General features: G+C 34.7%; 2 pseudogenes; one reads left to right on the top strand and one right to left on the bottom strand.

Annotated features, from left to right (window-relative positions):
* Positions 1-3,296: 3,296 nt before the first annotated feature.
* LOC149167581 (ATP-dependent Clp protease adapter protein CLPS1, chloroplastic-like) lies at positions 3,297-4,116 on the bottom strand (annotated as a pseudogene).
* A 3,233-nt stretch (positions 4,117-7,349) lies between these two features.
* On the top strand, positions 7,350-10,276 carry LOC149167580 (nonsense-mediated mRNA decay factor SMG7-like; annotated as a pseudogene).
* Positions 10,277-10,878: the final 602 nt, after the last annotated feature.

Below are 10,878 nucleotides of genomic sequence, written 5' to 3'. Positions count from 1 at the left end.
ATGGACAGACATCACTAACACCAACCAAATCGATCTCTACCCAAGTTGTCTAGGGATCCAAGAACTACTAACTCAACCCACAACCTTCGAGGGCTCCAGAGTATTTGTCGAACCAAGCTCCAAGGACTAGTAACTCAACCCACCAATAACTAGTAGAAAATGATGAAATTAATGACTAGGTGACTAAAAAAGTTAGTCACCGCAATTATTTCAAGTGAATTACTACCAAATTTGAGCAATTTTAAGTGATCGAACTAAAAATGACTAACTTAAACGACTAATTTAGTCTAGGGATAAAATATATGACTAGATAATAAGTGACTAAACTAAAAGCAACTAACTTAAATGACTAATTTAGTATAGGGTTAAAAAAATATGACTAGATAATAAGGGAAAAAATAATTTCATGACGACATTGCCCTACGAGCCACCAATTTTCTATCATATCCATGACGTCAACAATAATATGTGGTTCAAGATATAGCTAATTTGGAACAAACTTAGCTCTAGAGCCTAGTATTTTTTTCCACCTCTAATGTTTATGGACAAAGAAATCAATTTCTAAAGCATGTGGAAGCCAAATTATCACCTTTCGCACGTTGAATCCCTAGGGACTGTTGAACATCATGGAAAATCTCCATAGATTAGTTATCCTTACTAAAATAAAAATTTAATTGGAAATGATCTTTAATCCTATGACATTACTACTTCACTATATTTGTCTACAACAAAGAGCTTATTTTGATGTCTACCCTTCTTATTTCATGGAAAGACTACCCCACAGGCCACCAAATTTATATCATATCTATGAGGTCATCACTAATTTCTGGTTCAAGATATAACTAAGTTTGAACAAACTTAGCTCTAGAACTAATTATGTTATTTTTCCACCCCTAATGTTAATGTACAAAGAGATATCAATTTTATAAAACATGTGAGAGCCAAAGTATTACCTTTCCCATATTGACTCCCTCTATTGAATATCATAAAAAATCTCCATAAATTACTTATCCTTATTAAACCAAACATTTAATTCAAAATGATGATTGATCATTACCATGACATTACTACTTTTCTGCACTTTTTAACTGCACAAAACTTTTTATGATATCACCTTAATTCACTTTTGATAAATCAACCAAAATTCCCTCAAATAATATTTGGTGACACAAAGACCTAACACTTTTCATACAATTAATAATTATTTATAATAAGAAATACCTCCCATTAAACAAAAGAAAATATTGAACATTTTATTTAATGGAATTTAATTCCCCTTCACATTCTCCACAGTCACATCTTTTTCCCTCTTGGTCTCTTCTTTCATTTTCGTATCTTTCTTTTTGTTTGAGTGGTTTGTTATTCCTTACATTCAATTATGGGGTCTCTATCTTATTATTTCATTTCAGTGTTCTCTTTTTCAACACATTTTGGTGAGCTCGTCATCCCACACCTTCTTAAACCCAGCATTCCCATTCCACTTTCAGGAAGGAAGAAAACATCCTCACCTTTCACACCTTCAAGAAATATCCTTAGGCTCATATTTTTGGGCGTGGGACCGGGCAGGAGGCTATAGCTAGCTAAATGGAAGCTAAAACTAAGGGTGCTTATAATGATGGCCTGTGTTATCAGGTTCTATGGGTGGTGGTGCCCCTCTTTTCACTCAGTCAACTGAAACTCCTTTCTATGGTTATCAAACTGGAATTACAACCGGTCATAGTTGGCGAGATCTCTACTTCCAGGGGACTGGGGGACTATATGATCTCTACAAACCCCAAACTCAATCATTTCACTTATATATCACTTAGGGCTGCTTGGATTTGGATATACTACCTTTGTTGTTGAGTAAGCCACTGGATCATTCACTGGCTCCAGATCAATTGCACCTAGAACTAGACCTACTACTTAAGTTGCTGTGAAATCTACTGATTCCAGGTAAACTCACTTTCAAACTGTTACCAAAATGAATCCTTGAATTTGTGCGAATTACTTATTTTAACCAACTGGTCAAAACTGAACTATCCCACCTGGGTCAAATAGTGTGGCATACAACTTGTTATTGGGACTAGTTAGCATAAAATCTATTATTACTTTTTGATTGGATATTGATAGATGGGTGAGGATTTTGTGTAGTTATACCAGTTTTGAGAAAAAAAATTAGTTTAGATGTACTGGGCTGTGGATGCTTATCAACAGTTGCTTGTTAGAAAAAAATTATGACATACGCCTTAAATGATTGCGAAAGTCATTCATTTACTCTCATTGTCTAACTCACATAGTACTCATGAATATTTTTGTGTTTGAGGTTCGAGCATTGCAAGCAATAGGTTCCGAGATACTTAGATATCAGTAAGGGGGTCTTACAACTAGACATGAATGTCTTTTGTTAGAGCCTTGCCAATTTCGAAGTTGGCTTTAAGATGCATAACCCCAGGTGGATGTGATTGTATCTTTCCTCAGTCTAGAATTAACATCCTTAGCGGCTTCAATGCCATACCTTGTGTTGTGCCTTGTGGTCCTCTTTGGCTCATAGTTGTCATCTTTGTAATGTCCAGTATAATTGCAACTATTACCACAATGTCATATCTACTTTGACAAATCTGTGAAATGTGTTAAGACATTTAACCCCTCAAAATCATGTGATGCTACCTCTCAGTTAACCTAAGTACTCTTCGGGCCACAGATAACAGAGCATACAACAAAAAAAACTTGCATTTCAAATCATCAAAACAAGAAAAATACGTACAAAATTTATATTTTTGTCTTACTTGCAAATATTTTCAAAATCTATTTTCCCCTTCAACCTCATTAAAGGTGCAAAGCAACATAAAAATTCAGAATTATTGACTAGATAGAATCATAGAAGTAAGATTTCTTCACAGGAACTTAACTAAGTCACCAAAATGATCTACAAGGGAAAATAATTATCTTGAAATTTAGAAAATACAACTAAAGACAAGTTTCCATGAATTGCAGACAAGGATATGTACTACAAAAACTTAACCACACAAACTAAAAGAAGATAGAAAATACTGTCTATCATTGCCTTCAAAGTTCCTGAACTACCACAAGTAGCATGATCTCTTTGCTTTGATTCATTTCATTTACAGAGAGATACAAATTTGCACTCATAATTATAGAGGTATTATCATTCCATTTTCAAGGGATTGCATTCTAAGATTCATATAGTTAATTTTATATATTGTACTTTTAGGACTAACATTGATGTGCATATCTACAACTTTACCCAAATCAGAGTATGCAGTGCTCTTGACATGTCAATATGATTGAAATCTTCAGCAACCATCATTGGTAGGTTCAATGGAACTAAGCTATTTCCTTGAAGTTGTGTACAGTGTTCTTCAACATCAACCTAAGCACAAATAATTACGAATGCGAGGCCATTGTAATGGGATTTTTGTAGGATATTAACAATAATATCAAGGGTATTTCCTGGCATAACCTCCATCAAAACTTGCACATCATAATCCTGTTTGTTATAATTGTCATTGTGAAATAATACACGATATGGTGGAGATGTCTTCCTTGATTTTCTTTTATCGTAGTAACAAGCAAATAGAAAGAGACTTAGAAGCCACATCGAAGGAATTGGAAATTCTAGAGACATCATATCTATTTCATTTACAATGAAAACAAAATTCAAGTAAAATTCTAGTCACATACACTCTAATAACCATGTCCTTCAGAGTAGATATCTCAATTTGAAAAAAGTTCTACATAAGACAATACAATGAAACAAGAATATATTCATAAGTCTTCATTCTATTTACCGTAGATCAAACTCGGATTCTCGACCAGGTGTAGTTTTCTCAATTGTTGGCATCTCTATCAATCCACTACCTTTTCCCCATGGTGAGGTTGATCTGATTGCAAAAAACACCGGAGTCATGCATGTCCCTTTTGCCTGTGATATTTTGTCACCTTAGAGACTTTGCAACATTGTTGTCTTGTGGTTGTTCTCCTTACATTTCCCTCTTTGTACATGCAATAGCTCACACGTACGTAATTGATAATTTACCCATAAGGGAAAGCTAATTTATGTTGATATGATTGGGGATGGGGAAGAATTAATCTTGAAGATATCAAACTAGCCATCACTTTTGATGCTACTTGATAGTACAAGCTCATGATGTACATAATGAGAGGATAACTCTAGAATCGTGGGCCTTCAATTATTCCTCTTTCATTGTTGTTTGTTTCCATGACCTTTTTTCCCTTTCCTGATTTCCATTTATTTTCAGTTGGAGAATAATTTGTACGTACCAAGTGATTGAAGGGATTGCTAGTAGTAAATTGTGGTTGAAATTTCAACCTTTGAGATGGACCAAGCTCTAGCTAGTGAAGAATAATCTCCTCAAGGTTTTGATGCATGGGAGGGCTCTGTTGGGGCTATAGTTTGCATGTTGAAGGCATAAGAGAAAGAGATATTTCTCTGCCACATTTTAAACAAACCAACAAGGGAAAGATCTCCAATGATTTTTCCATTCTTGTCTTTTAGTTGCAGATCCTTCGATAATGATATCAATAGTTATTTATGTTTTTGACTGATATGATGATAATCAATGACATCTTGCATGTATAACTATTTTTGGGTTCTTACACACTAAGTTTGTTTATGTTATTATCATGTAACTAGAGATTTGATAAGGCCTCTAACATAATAGGAGTTGATGGACAACTACAATTTTAACCATATGCATTAAATATTTATATCTATAAAGTGCTTATTTCTTTATATGTGTCTTTCTCTTTCATATTTAACTAGAAGCAAATTAGAGTTTGAGTTAGTAGGGCTTAATCAACTAAAGTGTGTAAACCTCCCCTCAAAGACTCTGTTACTAGTAAAATATATCATATGGAATTGCAAAATATATGGGTTAATGCCATCTTCCAGTTTTAAAAATAGACTTTACTCCCTGTGGTGTGGCTAGGATGGTGACTATCCAGCCATGGTGATAGTTGTACCCATCAAGGTTTATCCCTTAAGCCATCACCTATTCCTCTGATATTATAATCTATTATATCCATTCACGTGAGCTCATGAACATAACAAGGTTTCAAGGTTTCTTCTAGAAGGTTGCAAGAATAGGTACTTAGTAATTTATGAACCTCATTCTAATAGGGATGATGGCATTTATTGTACCAACTAGATTGATTTGTGACTTGTTTTTCTTTCTAACATTTAAGACATACTTTATGATATGGAAATTCAAGTACTATAGCTTGAAATCTAATATAAGCATCTTCATATTTTTTCATCTTAAACTTTGTCTTTTACTAACAACTTTATCTTTTGAAATTTATGTCCTTAGCAACTACTTTAAATTCCAATGGTGCATTGGTTCATTGTTGAGGTCAATAGAGGCATCCATCAGGGTTCCATTCTCATGGTGGTCTACCCCACCTGAATTGTGTGAAAATCAAAGGGATGAGACTGGGTTAAAATCTTGGGAGCAAGGTGAATACATAAGCCCCAAGCCTGGCACTTAAGGCAAAGGAAATATGCTCTTTATGGTGCAGCTCTGCAAGGCATGTTTTTCAAAGCACTTCCAAACAAAAAAATTCTTTATAAAATTCTTGGTTTATATTTGATTTCTTTTGTTAGATGTATCAGTGAAGTTTCTCTATATAGTTAAATTGGTTTTAGCATTCTGCCTAACCCGTTTTTGTTTCTTTGTTTAGGATTATATTTTATTCCTTCTATTTGTACCATGCTTTATTTTATTAAAATATCTAAGGATAAAATTTAGCACTTATCTACTCTCAAGTTAGGTAAAAATTTGGTTGATGGTAGTGCCTGGTTGATGTAGACACATGGATGACCGAGATCGTGAATCTTTATTGCCTTTCTGATTTGACAAATGTTTTAGTTCTCTATTTCTTGGGAGGCACGATATTAAGGCCGATGAGATTTAGTGGAAGGCAGAAGGCAGAGTTGTCAATGGGCATTGAAGCTTATAAAGTAGTTATTGTTGTTTACCCTTCTTGGCATTGCCACTAGTTGAAGAAAATAACTTTATCAATACTGACAATACTAGCACGAGATTCACTCAAACCTTGATGGGGAAAACATCCTTGGTCATGGCTCAGGTTTTAAGCATTGCTCTGTCCCAACATCCATTTTTGTAGTTCGGGTGAAGCATAATTATTCAATACTTGAAGTATTACGTAAGAACTGGGTATTTTTCTCTGATTTGTTCTAAGTGAAGGATCTTATTCTCCATTCCTTTAAAAACTGACAAAGCCTTGAATCTGTGATAATGGGGCTAGAGCAATAGAAGTTGCAATGCAATTTTACTTTCATTGGTTCTCGTCACTGCTTCCCATTTTAGATTTTGTAATCTCTCTTATTAATTGCGAACATATAAGATTTGGCATCTAGAATCTAAATGTAAACATGTTGATGCCACTTTATTTTGAGAAAACTAGTAAAAAAACGAAATATCTGTTGTATCATTTTTCAACTTGGAAAATATTTCTATGAGGAAAACTAATGCTTTATTGTAGTTGCATTTCATCCTCAAGGTTTAAATTAATGGTGAACTAAAATCACTGTGATAAATTGAAATGTGATACCACACAGATTTTACTATCTTTCAAAAATGTTGACAGATTCATAAATGGCTTTGTATAATATAAACATGACTTCTTTTCTCGGAAAATCATGAACTGAAGGATGCCATTTCTAACATTTTAACTATATGGTAAACAAATCTATAACTATGAAGCCTAGAAAGCTGAAACTTAAAGGCACTCACCAAACTGCTTCTTTATTCTAGATCTGAAAATTCATAAGCTAACTGGAAAGCACTAACAACAAACTAATAAGAATTCAAAGTACTCTAAGCCTAGATTGGTTTTCCCATTTTCCCATCAAATGAGCAGAAGCTAAACTTGCCATTGTGGTTGTTATGAAAATCCAAAATACTAACATTTTCCATTCCATTGTTCCATCTAGTCTTAATTTCACCTTTTAAGAGAAATTTGAATTGCTTGATTCTTTTTTCGAAGTGAAAATGACAACTAGGATAGGGTGAATTTCATATATTACATGCGCCACCAACCAAGGAAGAAGTTTCCTTTACTAAGAATTGTATCGATTTTGTGAAATACTTTAATTTCCCTATAAATTTTAGCCATTTTGACTCTAGCTACATTTTCTCCCTGCTAATTTAGCAGCTAGACTAACACAAGCAAGCTTGTAAAATTGACCTCGAGACTTATAAAATCCCTATAAAACCTCAATAGTCAGTCAAGCTTTTTCAGAAAGTAGTCTTTGTAGGGTTCTCTCAAATGCTAAGCTCATTATTTAGTGTCTCATAAAGACAATGAGCTATAAGGAACTTTATAGAGAAGGGGAATCTTCAGGCCATGATTTTTCAGTTGCAGCAAGCTACTATGTGCAGGCTGCCTCACTTTGGCCATCAAGTGGAAATCCCCATCATCAAGTTTGATCTCAATTTGTGGGTCTGTTCTTGTTAGTCTGTCTTAGTTTATCTGAATCTGCCTCCAAAGTGAGCAAACTAAAGTATTAATTTGTCATGGGAAGTAACTGGACGTATTATTGTTATATTACTACAGCACCTATTCTAAAATTAATTTATCTTTGTACTATTAAATCATATTGGTATCAAACTATTTTCCAACATTGAGCTATAACATTTTCATCTTGTATTGTATCATTTTGTGGTTTGCAGTTTCCAGCTTGCAATACTGGAAACATACATGGGAGATGAACTTGTTGCAGTCTATCGGTATTTTCGAAGCTTGGCAGTTGAAATTCCATTTTCAACAACAAGAGAGAATTTGATTATTATATTTGACAAGGTATTCTTGTTTTTTTCTGTGAAGTAAATCTGATTACAATGAACATAAATTTTATCTAGTATGGCTCTTCACCTAGGTGTTCAAGGGCAATGGTAGGCAGTGGTATGTTTGTTTAGTGTGTTATACTTTTAGTCTCTTGAAGATTATTGTTACTAGTTAACTTGTAAGAACAATAGTTTGCTACATGAATTAGAGGTACATTTTATTACTGTACATCAGGTTTACAAATTGTTGATTGTCTTGGATTGAACATTTTATTATTAGAGCCAATTATGTGCATGCCCATCGATATCTTATGAGAATTTCCAATTTTAGTTTGGCCTTTATTCTTCCATAGTGTATGCTAAGAGAATTTTGCTTGCTCATTTCTTTCATCTATTGAGGATTTAGTTTGATTTGTGTTTCTACAGAATCATCAGCTTTATTCTCAGTTGCTTCCTGAGATGGAAGTATCGGTAACCAAGCAGACCCCTACAAAAGGTGCTGGTGGGAGATGAGGATGGGATGTGAGGTTTTCCTTTAAGGATTAGAATCAAGGGGAAATCATATCAAAGAGAAAGCAGACCCCAACAAAAGGTGCTGGTGGGAGATGAGGATGGGATGTGAGGTTTTCCTTTAAGGATTAGAATCAAGGGGAAATCATATCAAAGAGAAAGAAACTTAATATTTTAGAGTTTAACAAGGCTTTTCGAATTCGTTTCATTCACCTTAATGAGATTCTCTTTACACACAAGGTATGCTTTGTTTCAAGCTTTCAACTTTTCAAGCCAGTTTTGACATTGCATTTGGTGTTTTCCTAGTTCATAGATGCCTCTTTACTTATAAATTTCAAATATTTTTAATTTCCAGCCTCGAGACATTTGATGAAGTTTGTTCCTCTGCAATAAATGAATTTGAGGAGCTTACCAAACCTGAACTCATTTCAGAGATGGGGATTGGTTTGGATACATTGGTCAATGGCTCAAATTTTAGTGGACTTGTGGTTCTTCAGATTGTGTCAATTCTAATATTAAAATTTCATAATATTAGTGAAACTGAAAACAAAAGTTTGTCTTATGCAAAAATTTTGCAACGATCTGTTCTACTTCAGAATTCTTTTACTGTTGCTTTTGACTTTGCGGGGCACATAATTAGCAAATGTGAGAAATCAGATGATGTTTCCTCTAGTCCATTTTTGCCAGCAACACTAGTTTTTATGGAATGGTTGGCTCGCAGACCAGATATTGTAGCATGTAATGATGTTAAAGAGAAGCAAGCCAGAGAAAGATCATCTTTCTGGAGTCATTGTGTCATATTACTTAACAAAATTTTGGTATTTGAATGTCTTCACCAAGATTCCAATGGAAGTAGGGTGGAAGGTGAGATTGCATTTTCTACTCCTAAGAGGTATAATGAGGAGGAAGCGAGAGGAGGGGGTGTTGCATTGTGGGAGGATTTTGAACTGAGGGGATTTCTGCCATTGGCCCCAACACAACTTGCTCTAGATTTTTCCAAGTGACATTCTTACAGTGGATTTGCTGGAAAGAAAGAAAAGAACATTCAGGTTCAAAGGATTCTGGAAGCTGCAAAGGCTGTTGCAAATTTAGTAGAAGATAGAAGGTATGGAATATATTTTGATGCAAACTTGATGAAGTTTTGTATTGCTGGAGAGGTTCCTGAATGCAAGATTGAAGACCAGTCAGAAGTTGTCAAGCCTAAAGTCTCTAATGCCATGAATAAATTTGATAATATTCTACGAGAGACTATATCCAATTGTGCAAAGGAAGAAGCTTCTTCATTTGAAAAACCTGTGTTATGTGCTTCAGGAGTTACTACTGTGAAGGAAGATTCAGATAAAGAAGAAGAAGATGAAGTAATTTTCTTTAAACCCACTGCAGCAGAAAAGCATTCAGAGTTAAATATTGCTTCAAATTCACAACAGAACCCTGTTGCATCTTTAAGTATTCAGAATCTGACTCCATTGTGTCTTCCTCAAGAACCTCAGGAAAGCTTCTCCAATTTCCCCCCTCCAACTGACTTGCCAATACAGATTTCTGGGTATTCTTAAACATTGACCACTGGGACAGACCTTTCTTTGGGGGCATATACAACTCCCCATGAAGTTTCCCAATTATTTGAGAGTTCTGCAAGTTTTGATGATCATTGGTCAACTGGTATTGGAACGTCTACTGTTGGGCTAACCAATTGTCTTGAAAGTTGGGGTATGAAAAATTACACTGCACCATTTTTGAATAGTCATGCAGGTGTCACCGGCTTTAGAAATTTTAGTCAACAACCTACTCAGCAGATAAATCATCTCCATCATGGATGGTATAGAGATGATGAAGCACTTGTTTTTAATGGGATGACAATTACATGTGAAGCAACAGTAGCTTCAATACAAGGCTCAACAACAACAACAACATCAAATCCAAGTGTTTTTGCCTAAACAACAACAACAACAATCTTTGTGGTCTACGAGGTACTTTGGTTGAGATCCGTAGGTTCTATGAAGCCAATTCTAGGAATGAAATAGTATGTGCATTGATATGATGATAGTGCTTTCAGTTTTCCTTATCTACGTTTCTGTGTGCAAAGAATGGAATTTTCCAGGTGATTAATTTTTCTTGTTGAATTTACAATTAGACATTGCATCTCTATTTCTCATTAGATTATATATCTTGCATCGTAGATTGTATATGCATGTACCTTAGATATCTTTCTTGGTAAAAGGGTAGACCATAGATTCTTCGAGTGTTGGACAGGAGTTGAAGAGGTTTCCTTTTAATAGTTGTTTGTGGTTTTAACAGGATCCCATCAGGAAATGCTTGTTGGTTGGAGTCTGAGAATTCCATCTATGATGGAGGCTGCTCCATTGGCCATTTGACCAAATTCTCATTTGTATTTTCTTTATACATGAAGGAACTTTGTAGATGATACTAGTGGCAGTTTGGGAGAGCACATCTTCAGAGATAACATCACAATTTGCACTTACTTCCAAGATATGTTGTTAGGATTATTATGTTTTGTGCATGGTATAATTTCATGCAT

The sequence above is a fragment of the Pinus tabuliformis genome, chromosome 5_1 (assembly GCF_031772625.1).
Source record: "Pinus tabuliformis cultivar Carrire ecotype Pingquan chromosome 5_1, CPIR1, whole genome shotgun sequence".
NCBI classification, from domain to species: Eukaryota; Viridiplantae; Streptophyta; class Pinopsida; order Pinales; family Pinaceae; genus Pinus; species Pinus tabuliformis.
This window is presented reverse-complemented; position numbering and strand designations above follow the sequence as displayed.